General features: G+C 37.4%; 1 long non-coding RNA gene across 1 annotated transcript; it reads left to right on the top strand.

Moving 5' to 3' along the window:
• The first annotated feature begins 11525 nt into the window (after positions 1-11525).
• LOC121736672 lies at positions 11526-25696 on the top strand. The gene is made up of 3 exons (XR_006037055.1): positions 11526-11535; positions 25109-25118; positions 25568-25696. It is a non-coding gene; the product is annotated as an uncharacterized LOC121736672 (long non-coding RNA).
• The last annotated feature ends 215 nt before the right edge of the window (positions 25697-25911 follow it).

Below are 25911 nucleotides of genomic sequence, written 5' to 3'. Positions count from 1 at the left end.
TTGCTGTGCAAAAATTGTAATCCGTATGGATTAAATAGTTTTACAAAAAACGTATTTTGTGTCCCATCAGAGAAATTGATCCATAGCAGACAGGTGTATTTTATTTGTTCGGGTTATATCAAGTCCAGTGGCGACCGTGAAGGCTGTGCTTGACACAACTTGACCAAATTAAGAAGTTCCGCAATTGCCTTCGAAAATCAATCAATTTACTTTACCTGTAAATTCGTCAGAAGCCCGATGTACCTTATTCCTATGAGAGTACAGTTCAAAAGGTACGAAGCTAAAAGCACAGCGAACATAAAGCTGTGTGCACACGAGTGAATTTGGCGTATTTTAAAGCTAACAGAAACAGTTTAGTAATGAGACAGCCCGTGTGCGCGTGACACAACGACTTTATTATTATAAAGCAAGCTATTTGTACACTTAAAGCTATACTATATTAAAAAACTTGTAGTCTGTTTCCACTACATCATAGTAATATTAACTGAACGTATGCAATGAAACATTAAAAAAAATGTTTCTCTCTTTAAAGTTGGATGTGTGTTGACAGAAAAATACAAGGAAACCAAATAAATTCAATAGTTTGTAGCCACATGTGGCAGTTATAGGGCATAATATTTGGGTTGCTCATGAGCAACCCAAATACTATGCCCTTTAACTGTTAAGCTTTAGAAGGCCTTAAAGACTTCTTTCATCTTTAACAAGCTTATAGGACTTACTAAATTGACGTAGACCTTGTTGACGATGATGTTATGAGACAGACAGACGGACAGCGAAGTCTCAGTAATAGGGCCCAATTTTTACCCTTTGAGTACGGAACCCTTAAAATGTAACCCTAAAATATTACCAATATCATCCAACCACAAAATCTTTATCTCCGTAATATATCCTAGCTTCTACTACGCAACCGTCCCAAAGGAACGTAGTACCGCACGTGGTCACAATATTTACATTAGGGACGCACTCTGCATATCAACCCTTCACTTCAAACGTTAGTTTCACATTAAAACGCCCTGTGCAAACGCGCCCTTACACTTCACAAACACTATAAAATGACGGAAGGTCAAATTAATGAGAGTATTATTCTAATCCATCCATGCTAATATTCTAAATGCGAAAGTCTGTCTTCTGTTTGTCTTTTTGTTACCTCTTCAGTCTTCATGAGGGAGAGCCATGCTTCGGCACGAATGGGCCGGCTCGACCGGAGAAATACCACGTTCTCACAGAAAACCGTCGTGAAACAGCGCTTGCGCTGTGTTTCACCGAGTGAGTTTACCGGAGGCCCAATCCCCTACCCTATTCCCTGCCCTACCCTCCCCTATTCCCTTCCCTTCCCATCCCTACCCTCTCCTATTACCCTATTCCATCTTAGAAGGCCGGCAACGCACCTGCAGCTCTTCTGATGCTGCGAGTGTCCATGGGCGACGGAAGTTGCTTTCCATCAGGAGACCCGTTTGCTCGTTTGCCCCCTTATTAAAAAAGAAATAAAAAACGTAACGTGGCGTAAAGAAGTTAAGGGTGTCATTTAGTTAATAATAAAGGACCAATGGACAAACTTTAAGTAATTTTTAACCGACATTGAAAGAGGAGGCTTTCTTTAGTGCCTTATGGGACTACATTTTCTTACTACTTCGTTACACCGTTTGTTTGTCGCGTGAAAACCGTACATTTTGCTGGAAAAAACTTAGAGGAGTAGACAAGTATTTGTATGTAATTTCTTTCTATGTAATTTTCCGGGAAATTTTCTTCCTCTAAAGGAGATTTGGATACCTACTATATTAAATATCGTTAACTTTTTCACGGCGAGTGACATAACTGCACACCCTGTATATGTGTCGTTGACCTCCATTACGGCATTATCAGTATCGGGTGACAGACCGACATACTTGTATGTTTTCTATTATGTTATGTTTGATGCTATTTAGCGGATTATACGCGTATTATCATTCAAAGGCAGTGTTAGTCCATTTTCGATCATTATCTTAGTTACCGACTATTAAAAAGAGGAATTAGAACATTAATTCCAAATTCTTTCGAAATTTCAACTATCCTATATCCTTAAGGAGTCGGGTGCCTTCATCTCGAATTTAATCAAAATAGGTTTAGCGGCTTACGACAGACAGACAGGCAGATACAGAAACACTTTGCATAGACTATAGTATAATAATAATAGCTCCCACACCGGTTTCGGTGACGGTGGCCGGTTTCATTGAAACCAGGCCAGATACGCACGGGTAATTTTATAGTGCCCAAGTGTGTGCGCAGTACACAAGAGCACTCTCTATTCCTTAACTCTCACAACCCAGTGGGACGGAAGACTGACCGACACGACCGGCGAGAGGTCAGGCGCAAGACTGACTTTTTACATGCCCATTCGACGCATGGATCATCTTACTTGTCAGACAATCTGGTGTTCAGCCTGCATTGTCCTAACCAAACTTGGAAATAACATGTTTCCAACGCGGGAATCGAATCCACCACCTCCGAGTCAAGAGCCGCGTTCTATACCACTAGACCACGGAGGCTTTGTATAGTAATAGGCTAACGGCCGTTCCCAATATTTTATCTATCTCTGTTTTTGCCCTACTAGAGATAGTAATAGCTCACAATTGACATAACATATATGTCTCTAATGTCTAATGTGAGCTATTCCTATCTCTAGTAGGGCCAAACCAGAGATAGATCAAATATTGGGAACCGCCGTAAGTAAACCGTATGTCGTATCTAAATATAAGTATGTATCCACAATTCTGCAACGTAACATTTGGAGCAAAAACATAGTGATAAGAAACATATGACCAAACACCCCTTGAGGAAAAACCTATATTGGGTTACCTAATTTATTATGGGAAAAAATGGCGCCATATTTTTTAGTGTCATAGTCATTCATAGATTTAATAATAAGGTACTATTTTACTAATATTATTATGATAATTGAGCATATTATTAGGTAAGTACATAAAATAAGAAAACGGTACCCGCACGGGGTAAAGAAAAAAACTAACAAGATGCAGCAGAAACGGAAGATATTTTCATACAAGAAAAGGTTACTTTAATTTGGTTTACTTTAGTTTTGACTTTTGTAAATGGCCGCAAACAGTATTGAAGCGGTCCCATTTTTGGCTACGCTTTTTGCCCATTCTTTTTCTACTATGTAAGTATAATGTATATAATTATTATACTTAGTAAATGATTAATGATTTCATATTGTGCAAGTATTTAAATAATCTTTTAAAAGTTACGAATATATTATTTAAGTAGTTGAATGCGTGGGTATAATACGCAGTAGCATTAGAAATCTACAAAATATGGGCCTTCGGATTTCCATCGAATCTACATGATAATAGCCATTTAATTTTATAAACGCATTCATAAAACCAAGATGGCCGATTTAATCCATAAATTCTATTGTCCGAGGCGTCCGTGGCGTCGATTGGTCAATTTGAAAAATTAGAACAATAATTTAAATTCCGAACGTTAAAGTCGATACTTGAGTAATTTACGTTCTCTTTTCAATTCTGTTTTTGACCGTTGCTAATTGAAAGCCATAAAAGGAATCGGTGTTGCCGTTTAATTAATATTTACCCGATTACTGCCAAGAATACTATAACGATAAATATTTTATAATTCTTAATCAAAACACAGTAATTGTTTGTGATTGTGACTCTACATTTTCACAACTTTAGAAGCAACGGTTAAAAGTAATAGAAAAGCTTTATTTTAATGTAAGGCGTATTATCGCTGCCCATATCCATACTAATATTATAAATTTGAAACTGTCTGTCTATCTGTCCATTTGTTACCTCTTCAGTCTTCACGACCAAACCGCAGAATTTTTTTGAGTTTGAGTTGAGGAAAGGACATAGATACTGCTTATCGCGGAAAAATGAACAGTTTCAGTTCGGTAAACGAATTTCTGCCTGAGGAAGTGCGGGCGTTAAAGTGCGACAAGGCTTTATAATTTATACGAACGTGGGTGGGAGCGCTGCTGGTAAAGGAGAACTGTCAAAAATTACGTTTTTGTGTGATGGTAGCGTTAGTACCTTTTTTCGCCACGTTCATATTTTAAAACCTTGTCGTACCTACTGTATCTAGTTATACATTTATTTCGGGGAAATATTGTATTCTTTACTATCCTCTCCCGAAAGGATCTTAAAAACTGGTTATATATTTTTCAAAAAATAGAATATTAATTTCGAAGTAGGTACCTATTTGTCCTAAAATTATGCAATTTATTGTAGTGGCAACACTGAAATATTAATAAGTGCGCACTCCCACGAGGCGTGACCGGCTCGCTGGCGGGGGGAGGAGGGGGGGTGATGATCGTCGAGCTCGTAGCCGAGATAAATCATCGCAACATCGGAACTTTGATCCTCCGTAGAGTTTCTGGATGAGTCCAATAACATTGTTGGTATTTTTTTTACTTTTATTGAAATCTTAATATAGTCACATAGATGAATCTACGTGGGATCATACTAATGCTTAAATTATCAAATTAAATTGATACAGAACATTTTTTTAACGGAAATTGTACCAATGAACGCCTTAGTAGATGCTGGACTAAATTATTGAAACATGGAGTATTCTACAGTCGTCTGCAGTTGTCGCGTATCTCTCGGTTCCAATTTGAACCTTTAAGGAGTGAGCACATTGAGACGGGCCGTGCCGGGGCTCATCGCAAAAATCCGCCTCCATGCAATTTGTATGGAAGCGGAAATCCGCTGCGCCCCGACATAGTGTGCGATACGCGCATCCGCTTCCATACAAATTGTATGGAGGCGGATTTTTGCGATGAGCCCCGGCACGCTGAGCCCCGGCGGTCTCAGTGTGCTCACTTCTTTATGCAGCTCGTTCGATCCAATTCGTTTCTTATCAAACTACAAAAGTGTATTCTCCTGAAATGTCAATTTCGTTGGTTTATTGTTGGTTAGAAGCGGGCACCAGTATGGATCAGTTTAGCATTTAGTACCAATATCTTTGTTTTAATCAGTACAGCATCAAGTATGTGGTAACTGGTGTCTGCTTACCTCTTTTTTTTCCCATGGGGAAATGCTTTACGCATCCCCGGCAAATTGGGGACATCGGCCGGGGTATGTGGGACTCCTGAGTAGTCTACCCACTAAAATCCCATGGTGCTCCACTCAGAGTTGCAAGTACGATAGAACATACCGCATCTCTACCAGCGTGGTGTCTGCTACGTAATAACGAAAATTACAAATTTCATTGGGCCATTTTTCATTTAAATCGTAGAGTTTGCGAAAGAGGACAGAAATTTATTATAATAATTGTGTTTTTATAAGTTTAAATGTGGTTAAATGACAAGGCACATAATTTCATTCCAATTTTGACATGTAAGCCGGCCCCTAGACAATCAATTGTATTGTCAATATCACGCTTAAATTTTATTGAACAGTTTATTTGACAATTAGATTGGAGGCACGCGATGTTCAATAATTTAACCCTAGTTATTACGCAATACGTGATATTGTTCAATATTATTGTAGGTCTAGGAGCCCTCTATATAATTAAGTTTTGTGCCTCGATTGGCCGTTCGAACTTCAGTTTAAAGTTTGTCACATCCAGTATCGCCGCATCTTAGTCGTCGCTGGAAATGATCGCATCGGTAGGTGGCCGTTATAAACGAGGACAGGTATTAGAGCTAATACATCTATACCGTCACTTATTCATTACAGGCATACCTGTATAGCGTATCCATACCTAATATTGTTAATACGAAAGTGTCTTTTTTTATGAAATAAGGGGGCAAACGAGCAAATGGGTAACCTGATGGAAAGCAACTTCCGTCGCCCATGGACACTCGCAGCATCAGAAGGGCTGCAAGTGCGTTGCCGGCCTTTTAAGCGGGAATAGGGTAATAGGGGAGGGTAAGGAAGGTAAGGTAATAGGGGAGGGTAGGGAACGGAAGGGAATAGGCGAGGGTAGAGAAGGGAATAGGGTAGGGGATTGGGCCTCCGGTAAACTCACTCACTCGGCGAAACACAGCGCGAGTTCTGTTTCACGCCGGTTTTCTGTGAGAACGTGGTATTTCTCCGGTCAAGCCGACTCATTCGTGCCGTTATCTATACTTTCGTATTTCTACTGTGGTCTGTGGCCATGCTAGGGCTACTGGTGTACCTACCTAGAGGCACACTATTATAATAACATTTACTTACTTAAACCATATTTACTAAATAAAGAAAAAAATTAACCTATTCTTGTGACAATTTATAAATATCGGTGCAGGTTCTATTCCTGCAACGCCAACTTAAGTGTTCATCTACATTCTACATTGTATTATAAAATATGTCCCAGCTTAAACCACTCTAGCTTAGCAATAAATTATTCTTGGCATAAATTGTAATTTTCTGAGCAATATATAACAATACAGGTTAAGGACTTAAAGTATAGTGACCTAGATCCCGCTTAGTGTTTTCTTTGAGGCTAGACTAAGGTGATAAAAGTAAATGTAACAAAAACATACAAAATCGGTATCTTAGGTTGGATTTATACACCGTCAGGGCCGCTACACCGCGAGACCTCCGTGGCTCAGTGGTTGGGCGTGTTGGCAACGCTCTTGCCGGGGGTCGAGGGTCCGAATCCCGCCGACGGATCGAAAAAAGATTTCAATGTTCCTGGTTCATGGATGTGTATTAAATATGTGTATCATTTAATGAAATCTTAAATATGTGTAATAGTATACAATTATTAAATATATTTCCGTTGTCTGGTACCCGTAACACAAGTCCTTCAGGTACTTAGCACGGGGCCAGACCGACGTGGTGTGATGAGTCCATAGATATTAATATTATTACTATCCTTTGTCCCAAAATTCAAGTTTATTCGTACAAAAGTTTACTCAAATCAATTCAACAATTAAACAAACATTAACTAGCAAGAGTCATAAATTCATAATGTATACATCTATACATATAAATAAAATTGGAGTGTCTGTTTGTAATATTGAAAGAACCATTTTTTACCACATGCATATGAATCTTTATACGATACATACACCAAAACAACATTTCTTACAATTTTTGTCTGTATTTCTGTCTGTCTGTTTGTTCCGGCTAATCTCTAAAACGGCTGTAGATATTTTGCCGGGACTTTTTTTGGTAGATAGCTGATGTAGTAAGGTGTAACTTAGGCTACTTTTTAACCGACTTCCAAAAAGGAGGAGGTTATATTTTACTTTTTTCATATTTATTAGCGGACTATCCATCTTTGTTATTATACTATGTTGACGCGGACGAAGTCGCTGGCAACAGCTTGTACATAATAAAACACTATTTAAATAAAATTTTCGTATGCACTTTCTGAATCTTACTCAAAATTGAAAAAGAAAATGGTTTTATTATCTACTTCAAATAGATTTTAGATAAGTATAACTTAGAAATACTTTGTCGCGTTGCGCGTTGCGATCCAGCATCGTAATAGCGCTCCGCAATGATGTTTACTAAAGGGCCTAATTCTCATTCTTCGAATGCCACTTCGATCGCAGGCAGTCCTTACGCGCAAACTAATTGTTGCACACGCTAGTACAGCGGTATTCAAACTTTTTTGGTGGCGGAATCCTTTTAATAAGTGTCATTTTTGACGGATCCCCAAAAATATCTTTGAATGAATTGTCTTCTTGCTGGTGTCTGATGACATTTCTGAAAACAGATTATATATCGCGGAGCCCCTATAAGGCCTTATACAGACTTCGCTAGTAAGACATTAGACAGCCGGAGATCGAGGTGACATTCGAGGCCTCAGAATCGGGCTCCTGAGCAGATAAAATCTCAGCAGTACAATAATTAAGCCACAATTACTAATGATCGCCACAAAAAACTATCAATGCTATGCGAATGAACCAAAAAAACGACGATAGATCATAGATTATTGATAATACATATTGTGTAGATGGGTCATTACTCATAGCAAAGTCATAATGGTTGTGTGCCTACATTTTTATACGGATTTTTTTTCATGTTAAGCTAAGTTAAGTGTGATTTTACAACAATTACATAAAAATATCTAGCTAGTCCCCAAAACACAAAAAAATATCTCCTTAGAGCTTCGATCACATATATCCTTAGAGGTTTAAAAATTCATTTTTATTTCATCAGTAATTTCGTCTTGGCTGCTTTTATTTTTATAGAGTTGAAGTGTATGCGCAATACATACACTTTTATTCCTTTACTCTCATCTCTGGGCTATGAGAGTAAAGGAAGAAAGAATGAGGTTAGTGAAAGGTAATCCGACGCGACCGATGAGATCAGGCGCAGAACTATTTACCTGTGAATAACCAACAACACCCTCTGCACCTCCCTGCTCTATGTCCAGCTATTGTATGGTAGGATAACAAAGGTTCAATATTAAGTAGATTGTTGGAGATGAGTCGGCGGTTTCGACTGACCGTCACTAATGCTCGAATGTATTGGTAAATCTGAGCTTTTTGGAACACCCTCATCATCACCATCGTCACCTTCTTCCTGATTCATCATCACCATCTTTTTCCTATTATATCCATACAAGTACTATTTACTATACTACTAATTAAGGTTTTTTATGGGTGATAGATAGCTACTTCGTTAGACGCAAATTCGCATTCTTATGTTTTATCCATTTTACAAAAAAAACACGAAATGAAATAAAACATTAAAAATAATGTTAATACAACTATTAAAACCAATCTTAATTTCTAAAGATTTTAATAAAAGGAGAAAATGCAGTAACATCTAAACTGCCTAAATAGTTAATTAAATTAACTGCTAAATACATAATTCATCAATCATCACACTTTTTTACGTGTTCCCTTTTCAAAAGCCGGCAACGCACCGGCAACCTCTTCTGATTCTGCGAGGGTCCATGGATGACGGTGGTTGCTTTCCATCGGGTGACCCGTGTGCTCGTTTGGCTCTTAATTTATAAAAAAAAACCCATATTTTTATTTTAACATGAGAACCGCAAAACCGTCACCTGAAGATCAACTAACACTTTCCGACACGACTGTACTTTGATAACGTTTCTTATCAGCGCTTATCAGTTTCTACTTATTATCTCTTTGGTCGTCTTCTTTGAACTATCGTCCGGTCAAATTCTGACACGGCTTATTGATAAAGTTTACTGTGTACCTAAGTTTTGCACAGACACGGTTAAACACAGGAATCAAATAATAATCTCCTTTAGTACACCGTAAAACACACAATAAGATCCTAATAAAGAAACTTAGGCCAGTATAAATAGTCAGTACTTAAGATGCGACCCGGTCTCAAGACGCGGTTCGGCTCTGTGATTGGTCCAAATTTTGACAGCCAACCAATCACAGAACCTGAACCGTGTCTTGAGACCGAGATGCATCTTGAGTACTGACTATTTATACCGGCCTTACTATATTATCTTCGCTGTAGTCTGGTCAAAATAATACAAGTGCTCAGCTATTTTTAGGTCTCGCATATAGCTTTTAAGATCGCTATTAAAAACGTGTGGTGGCAATTGACACATGTGTACACAGAACAATAATTAATAATTAACTAATTACCATTAACACTCTGTCTTATCGTCTTATCGTATCTATAGCGAATCATGCGCCCAAGAGGTACAAAAATCGAACACGCGCGGCCTAAACTAATGAGCTAAAGCCAAGAACTGCATCTCCCAATTACTATTAGCGTTCTTCAATCACAATTTAACTTCTATATCGACGAAATGCAGCTCATACCGCAAAGATCGCGGACCTACACAATAATCTTATATCTTTAAACGAGCAATTCTTGTATACAATATATATAATTGGAATCTCGGAATCGGCTCCAACGATTTTCATTAAATTTAGTAGATAGGGGGTTTCGGGGGCGATAAATCGATCTAGCTAGGAATCATTTTCAGAAAATGTCTTTTTATTCGTGTTTTATCGATAATCGATAAACTGAAAAATATGACTCTTCCTGACATCTATTGACGAATAATACTATTTTGTTAGCAACTAATTGTTTTAACGACCAGCAGATGACGTTATTAAGTAAAACGAAGTCAATGCGTGTTTACTATTCCGAGCAAAGCTCGGTCATCCAGGTACTAATTACTAATATGTACATTGTACATAATATAGAAACATCTACTAAAATACTTGCCAAGGAAAATTCTCGCTGAAACTGCAAACAGAAAGTAGATTACTGTAGAGCAGTTAAACCTACTCTCCTCAATACAAGCTAATAAACTAAATAGAGTTACATCTGAAGGCGTAATACTGAATTTTTATAAAGGTCAGTTCACAGGTTACATTTGACGGGATACGACGTTAAACAGACCAGCATTTTTTTTAAAAGCCGCACCGACATCTTACATTTTTAAGTTTCTACGTAGCACATCAAAAATTGAATAAATACTTTAAAAAAAACGAATATAGAGTAAAAATACAAGTTATTGAATATTCATTCGTCTCTTAGTGCGGCAGTTATAATTTTTATCATAAAGTAACTAATACAAATCATAAAACATAAAATAAGTAAATAAAAATATGTGTGCAAGTTTGTAAGATTTATTATACGCTACTACCTTTATTACTGAGTAATAAATAAGTTAATTAACATTTTACTACTTTACATACTTGGTGTTCCAAACATCGTAATAACATAAAATTGCTAGTCAAACGCACTTAGGTTACTTTATTGATAATTTAACGATACATCATTTTGATACATCGGTTTGATGTATATCCAATAATGGCGGTATAACTGTCAATATTTTTAAATTGATTAATACTTGAATATTAAGGTACAAGTTGGAAGCCGGCTACATGAAGCTGCATCAGATGGCGTGTCGTCGCGACATTACTGGTTTCCAGTTTCCATGTATTTCTATCTATAGTCTGTTAAGAAATAAAAAAGTGGCAACATCGTAGTGTCATCCCTTTTTTCTTAGATTTATTTGAACACTATGGTGTTGCCACTTATTAATTTCCTCACTTTTTCGACAGACTATAGGATCAAGTATGCTCTGGATTTGCCAAGCGCGTGCACCCGAAAGGGACAGAAGGAAGGGGCTTTTACAGCAGCTGGTTATTTGAAAAATAACCATCTTAAGTTTATGCAACACTCAACTACTTACGTCTTTGTTTCACGACATAAATTACTGTAAATCACATAAATAAACGAAGTAAATATTGGTCGCAAGTTTTCCTTGTGACAGTTGTGACCAACAGAAATTCTGACAAAGAGAAAAAATGTTGTTTCCGTTCTTTTTCATTCCATCCTAGATTTCTATGAATAAGTGTCGCAAGCTTCGTGTCGCTAGCTGCGGAGGGTTTTTAAAGAAATACATTACAAACCAGAGGCCGTAGCCAAAGTCCCTTAGGTCGTTAAAAACGATGACGAAATTCGTTATCAAAATGTATGGGATTTGACATTAGTCTTCGCAAGCGAAATGTCATTTAGCGATGACTTATGTCAAACCGCATACATTTTGATAAGGAATTTCGTCATCGTTTTTAACGAAAGATACTTCGTCGGGCCAGTAGTGTCACTGCGAGTGCGACACATAACGTTTGCGGTTGCTTCTTGTCGCTCGCTGCCAACCGGCACCTTTAATCTTCATTATAATTTGCATGTGGAAAAATGTAGTTTACCTATATATTATTATCGTGTCACACAGTATGAAATAGTACTAACAGAATATGTATGATGACCCTTCATTAAATTAATGTTAGTTAATCTCTCTGAGTGCTGTCTTTAGTCAAGTTAACTAGCAAATACAATCAGCAAACACAAAATAATCAACAATAAAATGCAACTTCTTTTGTCTCTAATTGGACCTGGATGTCATTTCGCGTCTATTTGATAAAAACTATTTAACAAAACCTAGTTTTTAAACTTTTACCATTACTGACGTCTTTAACGTTTGAAATCATATTTTTTTTTATGAAATAAGGGGGCAAACGAGCAAACGGGTCACCTGATGGAAAGCAACTTCCGTCGCCCATGGACACTCGCAGCATCAGAAGAGCTGCAAGTGCGTTGCCGGCCTTTTAAGAGGGAATAGGGTAATAGGGGAGGGTAGGGAAGGGAAGGGAAGGGAATATTGAGGGTAGGGAAGGTAATAGGGTAGGGGTTAGGGGATTGGGCCTCCGGTAAACTCACTCACTCGGCGAAACACAGCGCAAGCGCTGTTTCACGCCGGTTTTCTGTGACAACGTGGTATTCATCCGGTCGAGCCGGCCCATTCGTGCCGAAGCATGGCTCTCCCACGTATAAGCAATGAGTAGCTTTATAGGTAACAAAAGTACATAAAAATAAAGGATTAAGCATGAAAGCGTTCCGTTCGAGTCTAGAATTTCTGTTATCCCGTGTAAAAATTCCCCAGAATGAGTTCAAAGTGGGTACATAAATACGCTCTCGCCTAACTAACGAGCCATTTAGAATGTATTTTATGTCAAATAAAGTAACACGTGCTCGTACAATAAATAGATCTCGGAGCGATTGGCGGCTGGTCCAAGTTATAAGCTGAAACGTTGTTTAATATTTGTTGTGTGTCATATACAGGGTGTAACAAAAATAAGTGATAATACTTTAGGATGTGTACGTGTTCCTTGTAGAGAGTTCACTGTGAAAGTAGCAGCCCTGAAAGACCAACTTTTTTTTTCACTTTTGTATGGGGGAACACGTGACGCTCGGGCCCATGCCCATACAAAAGTGAAAAAATTTTTTCGTCTTTCAGCGCTGCTACTTTCACAGTGAACTCTCTACAAGGAACACGTACACACCCTAAAGTATTATCATTTATTTTTGTTACACACTGTAGATTATGTGTGATGTGTCAACTGTCAAGTCGTAGCTGTAAGTAATATAGTGTGATTTCAGGATTTTGTACAGCTCAAATTATAAACAGACGAGTAAAAACATTTAAATTGGGGTAAGATTCAACTTGGCCGATAATTTTTTGGAAAAAATTACCAAAACGGCCCAGCCGATCCTTTTATTTGGCATTCAAATTGCAATTAATTTTATACTAAGTATTTAAATATAAGATTTATAAAAAGAAAAATATGTACTTTAGCACACATTTTTCGAATACCGATTTCGAGACCTATGCTCACGTTTTTCGAACCGTTTCTACAAAAACCAAATGTGAGTCAGCTTCACGTCAATGTTCTTTTGATATTCATTCATTCACTAAACAGCACAAAGTCGCATCTACCTGAATATTTATTTTAATCTAATTAATACAAAAGCCAAAACAACAACAGCCCGCAATAAACAAAACTAAAACACCTCAGTAAAGCTAAAATTAGCGATTAGCGATTACACTCGCACCAAGCGCTACGCGGTCAACTGCATCCACTAGGATTAAAACAATTGATTAATTCAAGTACAACTGTCTGAATGGAGCTGGACCGCTTCCAGATGCATATCCCTTCCAGCGGGACACTCGCTATGAAGACCTGGACCTTGAGTTAGGGTTGACAATGATATTAGAACATTTTACATTCCCCGTCTTCTTGATCGGGGTTGCTCATCTTTGAATATATATTATTTAGGTGGGCTTGTTGAATGTTTAATTTGAATCAGCATTTCAATTGTGTCAATAGTAATTTAGTTTGCTATCAATATATTATTTACTTTATTAAAGTAAAGAAACAGTATAAGGGTTAATTCAAATGGCAACGTCACAAGGTTTTGCATTAATATATCAAGTTGCAATGCCAACTGACCCTAATGCTATATTATAAAACATTATAGCTTTAGGGTCAGACACAGCGAGGCATTGCAAAAAATATGTTCCGTTTCACCAACATAGAAGAAATAAATGCTATCAAAAATATTTCATTGATGCTATCGAATTGCTTTCACCCTCTTCTTGTGACAGCCCTGGTCTATCCGGCATCTCTATTGTACTTACATTGTTTTGCTTCATTAACGCAAAGCACGACTTTGGACTTATGTCAAACGTCCTGTCCTGTTCTACAGTATTACTACAAGTACAACTAGGTTTACTAACGATTACTATGCAACGCATTAAGTATGCTTAAAAAGGCAAGTTTAAGGCGGGGATTAATCTCAATCAAAAACGATAACCTTGCACACAACCAAAGACCAAGCGTATACGCATCGCAATAAGATTCATTTTAGCTTAGCATAAAACTACAGGTTCTCGGGCGGATCTTCTCTATTTTTCATGTTTTTTTGATATCTTTGGAAATAAATATTAAGAAACAAAATTATTCGGTTAAAGAATTTTTAATATAGATTTACTAACAATTTATTCAAATAAAATGTACAATTATCCCAGTTAATACTTATATTTCGATGAAATAGAGTTTTTTCGGAGGTAAGTTTGTAAATTAATTACAGCCAAAGTATTACGTTTTATTAAAATGTTTATGGTTTAAGGTATTTTGAATATTGTGCTTTATATTATTTTTTAACACTTCGTTATTATATTGGAACTAGGTAAACCGGGAGTCACGGAATAACAAATTGTGGTTTATCCTCGCCTTAAAGCGCGTGATGCGAAAATGCTGTTTTCCTACTAGAAAAAAAATTACGTTTTCAAACTAAAAAACATAGACTGTACGTTTATTACTTTGAAATCGTTGATTTTTTTCTAGTAGAAAAGTAGCATTTTCGCACAGTGTTGATATGCACTTTAGTAATTGTCGTATGTACAGTTAAAAGTTAAAACACAATTACAAATTGCATCAACGAATCTGCACGTCTTATCATTATTTTTGCCAGTATTCACCAAGGCTGGTCATTGTCAGATGTATTTATTAACTTTTAATAATAGAAGCGACTTTATCGAATTTTCTGGATTCCCTCAAAATAGGTGGATATTTCAGTTTTAGTTGAATGATAGAATCTATACTTTTACAGTTAATTTAGGTCTGAAATATTTTAAACCTAAGGTCAAGTTCAACACCCACGTGATATTCTTTTTATAATCTCGACTGTTCTTCATTAACAGATTTTTAGATTTGTCTTTTATTTGTACCTATAGTGTCACATGAAGGTTTATTTAAATATTATTGGTTTAAGACTCTCAAACTTTTTATGTGGCGAAACCCTAGTTTTAAGATCCTTCTTAAGGACCGCGCCACACCGAAATTTACATTTGCGCGTTGACGACGTCGTCAACGTGGAACGGTGCGCTAACGTGGCACGGTACGTTGTCGTGACGTGAAAATTTACGTCAACGTAACCTGAAAATGCACGTCACGGTATAGCAACCTTTTTACGTCTTTTTTTCTTAAATCTCTCTCTCCGTCTTCTTTACAATAGCAGAAGCAGAATACGTATTGTGCGGTCCATATCTAGATACGTATTAAATATCCGGTATAATATGTTAATTTTTCTCTTATGGTACTGAAGAATGTAGCAGTTTTACAAGGCATGGTGACGTACAATGTTGCTACATCGTGACGTGCATTCTTACGTTACGTTGACGTAAATTTTCACGTCACGACAACGTACCGTGCCACGTTACCGCACCGTTCCACGTTGACGACGTCGTGACGTGAAGATGTGGACAGGCCGGTACCCGATAATCACATAAATTTGCGTCAATCCAACTGTTTAGGAGAAGCCTGGTAACAAACATTGCGACAAGAAAATTTAATTAATTGTACAAGAGAACAAAAAATATCGGAAATTTTAACAGTTTTATTGTACCTGACCTGGCATTATTTGCTTCTAGCGTACAAAACATTTTCGTCCGAAAAATATCCCAAATAATTATGTCAATCTAATATCATATTTAATGTCACTTCGGAATAAAAATAAATGAAATCGCTTTTAATTAATTTTGAACCTTAATACCCGGTCATAACGTTTAAATTTAACGGCGTTTAAAATGCCCAAAAGATAATACGCCGAGATTAGGGACGTCATTCGTAATTTGATATGCGTTGGTAAAACGATTTTTTTCGCAATTAAGTTTAATGTATTATGTAATAATCTTAACATGCTGAGTTTTACTGAGTTAACGTGTATTGTGGCATTTTCTTGGAATTTGTTTTGGTATGTTATATTTTACATTAAGTACTTACATAAAAACATTTAAAAAGTAACTAACAACTAAAAGTAAAACTACAAAAACTCCATTTCTGCACCATTACGTCCTATATTTTGAAGATCTTTATTCCATTTTTCGTATACATTGATTGTGATTATTGCACCTAATCTTAGACAGTTTAGACTACGATTTCTACTGCCAAGAAGAACCAGCCACTATTGGCCACTACCAAGTTGTAATCAAAAAAAAAATAGCTTTTGCGTGCTAACTAAAACAAGTCTAGAATATCGTCTGCAAAAACAGAAAAAATACAACTGGTTCTGTAGTTTTCAGTGCATTTTTATTGTCTGGTAAAAAGTCTTAGAAGAAAGACTTTACGTCCCAAAGAATAGTCCGAACTCTGATCTAGGGTACTTGACTACATAATAATATAGGCAAATTGCATCCAATAGTTTCGGCAACGAAGCTTAACAAGAACGTTATGTCAACTCTAGTCAAAATATTTTAAGGTGGCACCACCGGTATTGACTTTTCTAGTCTAGGAGCTATGTGAAAATGCTCGCATTGTATTCTGTTAACTTCAGAAACAAAAATGTACTCTTATAAAGACACACTATTATAGATTCATCGGAAAAACTCTTGGTAACTCTTAGAATGATAATCTCCAACTATTTATGAGTTCGAAGTGAATAGTGATATAGTTCACACTCAGTTCACATCGAGTATGCAAAATAGGATATTTCCCTTAGACTAGAAATATCTGTTACATAGGGTCAGTGGGTTGTACCAAAGGCATTGTTATAGTTAAGGTTAAGGTTATCGTCAAATATTATGATATATGGCGTCCATTATGGACTTTTAGTAGAGATTTGACAGTTCATTTGACATTTTGTTATGGTTAAAGTTAAAGTTATGGTTAAAGTAAGTTGATGCAACCCACCCTTAATTGTCAATAGTGGGGCAAAGAAAACAATGAATATGATTTTTTTTGACAGGGTGTCAATGACTGCTACGGACAGAATTGGGCAATTTGAGAATATAACATTTTTGCTCTCCACCTTCGCTTGTTTATTGAATGAGAGCTATCCAGAACCCAGAATCGTTTGCTTTTGGAACTGACCTTTATGACCCTGAGCAGACCTCCTGGCCCCAACAGGCAACTGGTACACCAGAGGATGTTGCTCGTTTCGGCGGTATTCGAGTATTTAAATCCGGCCATCATGATTGTTGTTTTCCTCCACTTTTTCCCACACCGTTAGAATCGTTATTAGGAGAAAATGGTAAGTGGTTTTTTTATGAAATAAGGGGGCAAACGAGCCTACGGGTCACCTGATGGAAAGCAACTTCCGTCGCCCATGGACACTCGCAGCATCAGAAGAGGTGCAGGTGCGTTGCCGGCCTTTTAAGAGGGTATAGGGGAGGGTAGGGAAGGGAAAAGGGGAGGGGATTGGGCCTCCGGTAAACTCACTCACTCGGCAAAACAGAGCGCAAGCGCTGTTTCACGCCGGTTTTCTGTGAGCCCGTGGTATGGTCGAGCCGGCCCATTCGTGCCGAAGCATGGCTCTCCCACGTCAAAATGTGAATGTAGTGAATCTTTTTTCATCCATAATAGCCAAAACTTTAAACTACTTGAAGGTCGGAGCAGAGCTACTTATACAGTTTTTTTTTTTTCTTGACAACTTGACACAATTTTGCGTATGTTGTGCCACAGACGAGTATACTTATACAGTTATTAACAATCCGACATCCGACATGTTGCACACGCATATCATTAAATTAAGAAATTAAAAAAAAACCCCGCCAAACAACTTTAAAAAGTAATGAAATAATATATTTTACTGACTTTAAGTTTAAATAATTCCTAAGTGTAAAGTGATATTTTAGTCCATTATTGTTGTAACGGTCTTAATTTTAATTTTATTTTTTTTCATGCTTTTTAAACTTGTGTTGGTTATAGTGCAGAATAATTCCTATCAACAGGATCATATTATATCCCAATGAATACCATCTACGAATGTCCTTTTGGATGAGGCCGTCAATATGAGTCCAAACATGAAACCTCCACTTTGGGTTCATAATCATATGGAGCTCGGCTCCTATAGAATCCAGGTGATGCTGCAGCAGCAGCATGCAAAAATTTATTGGTTATCTACGTCTTACTAACTGTCGCAATTCAAATGAGCCCAAACACGAAACCGTTGTTCTAAGTTGGTGAGGAGTTGGGTAGCCTATTGATTACCAGGTGATGCTGCAGCACCAGGTCAACTTTCCATTAATGTGTAAATATTCATAAACGTCACGAACTAGAATGCAATAAAGCCCACCAAACGACTGCAAGTTGCTAATCGGCCTTTCACGAACCAGATGAACCGCGATTTTTCAGCACGGAGCAGGCTGAGCAGGCATGATGAACTATAGCTAAGAACATTCTCAATGAAGTCAGCTTTCAAACAAAAAAACTAGATCAAAATCGGTCCACCCGTTTGGATGCTACGATGCCACAGACAGACAGACAGACAGACAGACAGACAGCAGACAGACAGACAGACAGACAGACAGACAGACAGACAGACAGACAGACAGACAGACAGACAGACAGACCGACAGACAGACACGTCAAACTTATAACACCCCTCTTTTTTGTCGGGGGTTAAAAATACATATTGACAGAAACGTGGTAAAAACGTCGAACAAAACTTTTTGTTTACTGTCTATGCTCGTACTGCCTCTATAGCGTGAAAACATTGCAGTAACATCCTATTTCTTTACCAACTTCCAAAAAGGAGGAGGTTATACGTTCGGCTGTATGTATCTTTTTTTTTTTGTATGTTCAACGATAACTCAGCCGTTTGTAATCCGATTTTCAAAATTCTTTTTGTGTTGTATAGGGTTTAACTCGAATTTGGTACCATGTTCACAAATATGGTGATTTGATGGTGAGGGGACTCCTTGAAATTTATATGGAAATATATAATGATTTTCATTTTTTCTGAAGCATGTGAGGTAAATGCTACCATAGAGTAAGATTTCGCACCAGGTTATACCCTGGATCCGAAGGTGCCCAACAGAACTTTTGAATCCTTATAGATACAGATTCGGGGATTTCGTTTAAGCAACTGAAAGCATAAGCCAACACATCAATTTAATTGATCATCATCACCACAATCATAATTATGCCATGGGTCATCACATTATGATTGCATCGAAGCAGATGTTTTTGATGCTTATTTCGCTGTTTGTGGACCGATTTTCAAAATTCTTTTGTTGTGGTATAGGAAATAATCTTGTTTTTATATAATAATTACGAAAGTGGTGAGCTGATGATGGGATCTATGAGCAATCGAGGGAAATCCTTGAAATTTATCAAAATACTCATAGTGGTTAAAATGTTGTTTCTAGTAACTTAAACATATGTTACGAATAAGATAAAGTTCATACGAAGGTGTCTCTTGGTCCAAAGGCACTGAACAGAACTCCTGAACCTTTAAAGATAAAAGTTTTTAAATTGCAGCATCGCTTAGATAACTGCAAGCATTTACCACAATTTCGCTTACAGTAACATAATATTGTGAATAGTTAACTTTCGTAGTGGTTATTTACGCATAAAGCCTTATCTTGTAGATAACTAAAAAGAGTGAAATTATTATTTTTAACAAAAAATTAAAACCGACTTCCAAGGTTAAACAATAATAATATGAACTAAAAAGTATTAAATAACTCTTACTCTATAATAGTGCTTTTTTCAGAATTCGTCTCAACTATTTCTGTACATACTACAGTCTTCATTACTTTGAAGTCGGTACCAGTCCCAAAAGCTTCAGATATTCTGACATTGACTGAACTCACGATAAAATTAGCTGGTACCGACTTCAAAGTAATGAAGACTGCTGTATGTACAGAAATAGTTGAGATTTAGACGAATTCTGAAAAAGGCACTATTATATTTAATACTTTTTAGTTCATATTATTATTGTTTTTACCTTTAGTCGGTTTTAATTTTTTGTTAAAAATAATAATTTTGTAGTATGTTCAACTGATTATATACTTAAAAGTTAAAACATTTGCCTGCTAGACTTATTATGTACTAAGAAGGCGCGGTAATTAATATTTAGCTAAAACACCCTAATGAAAATGGATGTAGACATAATTAGGATAGATGAACCTAAACATTCTAAGGTAATTTCAAGTGATGAAGCAACCTTTACTAGTCTTGATAATAATAACTGGTAATGGTAGACGGTTTCATTAAAACCAGAGGTAAGTTATTGTGCCCAAGTATGTACGCAGTACACAAAAGCAGTCTTTATTCTCATAATGGACAGACGACGACCGACTGGCGAAATCTGGCGCAGATAATTTAAATGTGTCTTTTGTTAGGCAATCAAAAGAAAAAAAAATGACAATTTCTAACACGGAATCGAATCACGACCTTCCGAGTCAAGAGCTGCGGGGCTAAAATGGTCGCTTTGGAGAATCATATTATGAATCATAATATGATTCATTTTTTTTAAATCGCAAAATGGTCACTCTGCTTGCAATTCATGTCTAGTAGTTCGTAATAATTTGACATTCGTCAGTTTGGCAGTTTTGACAATTCATTTGCTGAATTGATTGAGAGGAATTGCCAAACTTGGAAACAACATTTTACCAACACGGCAATCGAAGCCACGTCCTTCCGAGTCAAGAGCCACGCCCGCCACTGGACCACGGGGACATTATTCCATCCATCCAATATACTAATATTTAAATATATAAATGACGAAGTTTATCTGTCTGTCCGTTTGTCTATATGTTACCGAATCATAATCATAATCATAATCATCATTTATTTGCAAAGAATGTTGTTTACAAAGATCTTATAGTTATATACAGTATCAAACACTCTGCTTTTGAAGCATGCAAAAATTATTATAAATATTTAGTTAATACAGGGATTTAACATTATCATTTTTCTATATTAGCCTTATTAGAAGATAGCTACACATTCATTAATAACAATAGAAAAAAGTTTCCTAGACTATCCAGAGAGAAAAAAAAACTACATTTAATCGTCTGTCAGTGTCAAACAATAAAAATAAAAAAAACTAATTGTCAAATATCGTAATTTGTTCGCCATGACTTGAGGTTTTCATCAAAGGTATCGAAGAGGTACACCCAAACCAATTTATCGATTTTGATGAAATTTGCAATGGATTAAGTCCCGGGAAAGGCCATTGCAGACTTTTATCCGCGAAAAAATGTACGGTACCCGCTCGATAAACGATTTTTGGCGCAACCGAGTTGCGGGCGTCATCTACAGGGTGTAACAAAAATAAGTGATAATACTTTAGGGTGTGTACGTGTTCCTTGTAGAGAGTTCACTGTGAAAGTAGCAGCTCTGAAAGACGAATTTTTTTTTTCACTTTTGTATGGGCGAGGGCCCGAGCGGCACGAGTTTCCCCATACAAAAGTGAAAAAAAAATTTGGTCTTTCAGCGCTGCTACTTTCACAGTGAACTCTCTACAAGGAACACAACTCTCAACAAGGTACACACCCTAAAGTATTATCACTTGTTTTTGTTACAGCCTGTATAAAACTCAAAGGTGACTGACTGACATGGTGATCTTCAACGCACAGCCCAAACCACTGGACCGATCGGGCTGAAATTTGGCATGCAGGTAGATATTATGACGTAGGCATCCGTTAAGATAGGATTTTGATCAATTCCACCTCCGAGGTGTTAAAATAGGGGATGAAAGTTTGTATATAATAATGCTTCTTAACGCGAGCGAAGCCGCGGGCAAAAGCTCGTCTAGTATAATATTATAACTATTATACCCAGCCAAATCGGTTCAGCGGTTTGTGCGTGAAGAGGTAACAGACAGACAGACAGACTTTCACATTTATAATACTAGTATGGAAGTATGGATATACTCGCGTCCTGGTAGTCTGGTACTTTATCATATTTTTTAGACATTTAAAAAATAATCCTCTCGCCACCTTAACAACGCGTTCGATTTCGGCTGCACTTGACCCGGAGTGCCCTCGTCGTAATTACTGTCTGCCGCTCTATGTATGTATGTATGTACTTATGTATGTGGAAAAAATTGTTTTTATGTGCGTGGAAATGTTTTTGGAGTATGATGGGTGCAAATACCGTGCGTTGGGATAATAATACGGTGGCATAGGTACTCTAATAATTAGTGGGAGAATATACCTATATTCTCGAATAGTTAAAAAAATAATTGTTTTCATGGACGTGGAAATGTTTTGGGAGTATGGTGGCATAGGTAGGTACTAGGTAGATACTCTATCGATTAGTGGAAGAATATCTTAGGTACTTCAAGTAATAGTTAAAAAGAGAACTATGGAAGTTGTTGTAACTTAGGGCCTGTTTCACCATTTTCTGATAAAGTGCCGAATAGGCTATTTTTTTTTTTTTTATGAAATAAGGGGGCAAACGAGCAAACGGGTCACCTGATGGTAAGCAACTTCCGTCGCCCATGGACACTCGCAGCATCAGAAGAGCTGCAAGTGCGTTGCCGGTCTTTTAAAAGGGAATAGGGTAATAGGGGAGGGTAGGCAAGGGAAGGAAATAGGGCAGGGTAGGGAAGGGAATAGGGTAGGGGAATGGGCCTCCGGTAAACTCACTCACTCGGCGAAACACAGCGCAAGCGCTGTTTCACGCCGGTTTTCTGTGAGCCCGTGGTATTTCACCGGTCGAGCCGGCCCATTCGTGCCGAAGCATGGCTCTACCACGTAAAACTATTTTGACCGATTCTCCATACTTTATCTGTCAAGTTATGTGGTGGATAGCCTATTCGGCACTTATCAGGAAGTGGTAAAACAGTCCCTTAGTCTTCCAAAAAATTTGCTGTTTCATAAGATTTTTTACTTTTGACTTAGTGCTTTGTGTGACCTTTTTTTTTTTTTTTTTTTTATAGTGTATGTGAATAAATGATAATAATACTAATAATCATTTATTTCGGACAACACATCCATAAGTATTAGTTATTAAGTTAGTAATAATTTTTCTTAGACTAAGTTAGTAGTGTTAGTGGTAGTGTTAGTTTTGTTAGTTACAATATTTTATCTTAAAAATTATGTTAGTAAGGTTAGTTGTTTAAAGTCTTCAAATTTTTCAAAAATAAAGTCTTCAAGAGAGTCAGCAGGTCTTTCTCTCCAAATCCTTCGAACCCTAGCACGTAACAGTATAAACATTGAAAGTAGTTTGGATCGCAAAGTGTCTCCCTTGATTTTGATGAAACTTAGTATGGAAATACTTTGATTCCCAGAAAAGGATATAGGCTAGTTTTTGTAACGGAAAAAATTACGGTTTCTATGCTATAAACAAATTTCCGCGTAAGCTAAATTGCGGGCAGCATTCAGATTTCACTTGATACGCTTTGTAAGTCCAGAGTCCTAATCCTGGGATTATGAAAGGCAATCGAATTTTTTTATTTCAATCCTCGTATGATGATTTTGTCAGCAAATCGAGGGACCGATGGGGTCAGTTTTATCTTGTTTCGGGGAGTTCTGTGGGCCCTTTATTAATATTTCGAGTTTATGACTTACCATTCAATCAAGAATATTTTATTGCAGTTCTATATTTTATTCGAAATTTAGAACCTAGTCTATTTTATTTTCTTTCCAAAGTTAAAGATTGTTAAGCTATTGCATAGCTTTTATCGCGGGCTTCGAGTGTAGCGAGTCAGCGACCGAATCAAGAAATTCCGTAACGAAGATAAACCTAACACCCCCCACACGAGATACAAAGTAGATGCAATTTCTGCAAAAGCGGTTCAGCGGTTTGGGCGTGAAGAGGTAACAGACAGACAGACAGACATATACATCAGACATAATATACTTTCACATATTTATAATACTAGCATTGATGATGGTTACACTTACACTCTAACTAGATTTAACTGGTTAAAACTAGACCAAACTGCACTTCGGTTCTATCCATAACATAATATATACAACATCATTATCCTTTATTTCTTCACCGCAGTCGGTAAAGCGCAGAACTAACCAATTACTATCGAAAACTCCGTGTTCAGACAAACCTCGTTAAGTATTAACAAGCCCATTATTATTTCACACTGCATTTAAACCCGGTGTCTGCTAACTTGCAGTTTGGTGATCGTAAAAAATAATAAAACTTTAAACCCGTCTAGCAACTAGTTGTGTTACTGGTCCGTCAACCAGCTCCTACGCCGATTACGGTGTAGCTACGAAAGAATGTAGTGTCTTAGTGTGTGCGCAATACAGGACTTTACTCTCGTAATCCAGTAAAGTTAGCTGAGGCGACCGAAGAGGGCAGGATCAACTTGTACATGCCTCTCAGTTACCTGGATTATCTTCTGGACCCTGCATTGTCCTAACTTTCAAAATAACGTTTTTAGGGGGCCGTCGACGAAACCGTTTTGAGTCTCAAACAATCGTACGAGAATGCCGCGTCCTACTGTAACAAACGTGAAATGACGTTGTTAGAGCGGGACGCGGCATTCTCATCCGATTGTTTGAGTCTCAAAACGGTTTCGTAGTATGCCTACAGGAATCGAAACCACCTCCTCCGAGTCACGATTCGGAGGAGGTGGTTTCGATTCCTGGGTTCTCGAACCTCAGGCTCTAAAGAGCATGACATTTCCGCGATGAACGTGGTGCTAATTATTGTGGGTACCGCCACAGCGCCAATATAGGACATATTATTGCTGCAATGCTTTTAGGCATCCATTACTTATTACACCGTACACGGTAGGTTTTGCTGTCAGTTTTACCACAGTCATGGCTGTAACTGATGGATAACCTACTGTGTAAGAGCGTGACAGACGGTTGCATGAAGTTGATTGACGAAAATCTGGATATCTTGATTTTTGCTTCATGCAACCATCAGTTACGTCACACGTGTTGTCACATCTGGCAAAATAGGAAAAAAATTTGAAACGTATACCTTTGAAAATTTTGGCTTTGACTGACATAAAACCGAAGAGAATTGAGTGACGGTCTAATACCATTCGTCAGTCCATCAGTCACCATCAGTCAAACATAATTCATGATTGACGGAATTGACTGTCGCTTGCATGAGCGTGTAATGGATGCCTTACGCTAGAGGCACCACCAGCGTGAACAGTAAATAAAAAGTTTTGTTCGGCGTTTGACATGCAACATATTCCGATTTTGGTCGGATTATTATTTATCGTATGTGCTAGTAGCGTCCTCTGTTCCGACCTTTGTGCGATATTCCCTATTTTAACAATAAAAATTTGTAAAGACAAACAACGTATTGTCCGATAGATCTAGTAAACATTCAATCATCTGGTAGTTCGGCTTAACCAAATCGACGCATTGCTCGACCAAGCGACTAGTTGAGCAACCAGTCGTCCAAGTAGTCGCCAGATTTTATGTGAATAGTGAGAATAACACAGATTTTCGGAATCATTAAGACATTCCGCTCGCATGTTACAGCGTTAACGAACACCAAAATCCAGCGTTATTCATTTAATAAAGATAACTTCAGTATGAGAGGCCGCCTGTACCAGACTATTGTTATGAGTAGACATCGGATTATATCCATTTGCATACTTGCAAGGACCCTCAGCCATGTAAGGCCATGTTCCTTTGAAGGCCAACTATCAAAAAGTCGCAGTTATCGTCATGTGAAGATATTTTCCTTCTACTACACACTTAGATCCATCAAACTTATGGCCAAAAACGCGGCGGCGAGTCGATCGCGCCGCAATTGTGGCAGTGAAATCTCACTGTTTGTAGACTTTGGTTGTCGAGGCTACAATTGTAATTTCCGAACCTTGAAAAACTTTAGATTTTAGTTACATAACCTATATCTATCTCAAATTTTATTGCAGGGGATTATCGTATAGGGATATATGTATAGTACTAATAAAAGAAAATCTACTTTTGCCTCGATTTACGTTA

Source organism: Aricia agestis, chromosome 19 (assembly GCF_905147365.1).
Source record: "Aricia agestis chromosome 19, ilAriAges1.1, whole genome shotgun sequence".
Taxonomy (NCBI): Eukaryota; Metazoa; Arthropoda; class Insecta; order Lepidoptera; family Lycaenidae; genus Aricia; species Aricia agestis.
Note: the sequence above shows the minus strand (reverse complement) of the source record. Positions and strands in the feature narration are given on the sequence as shown.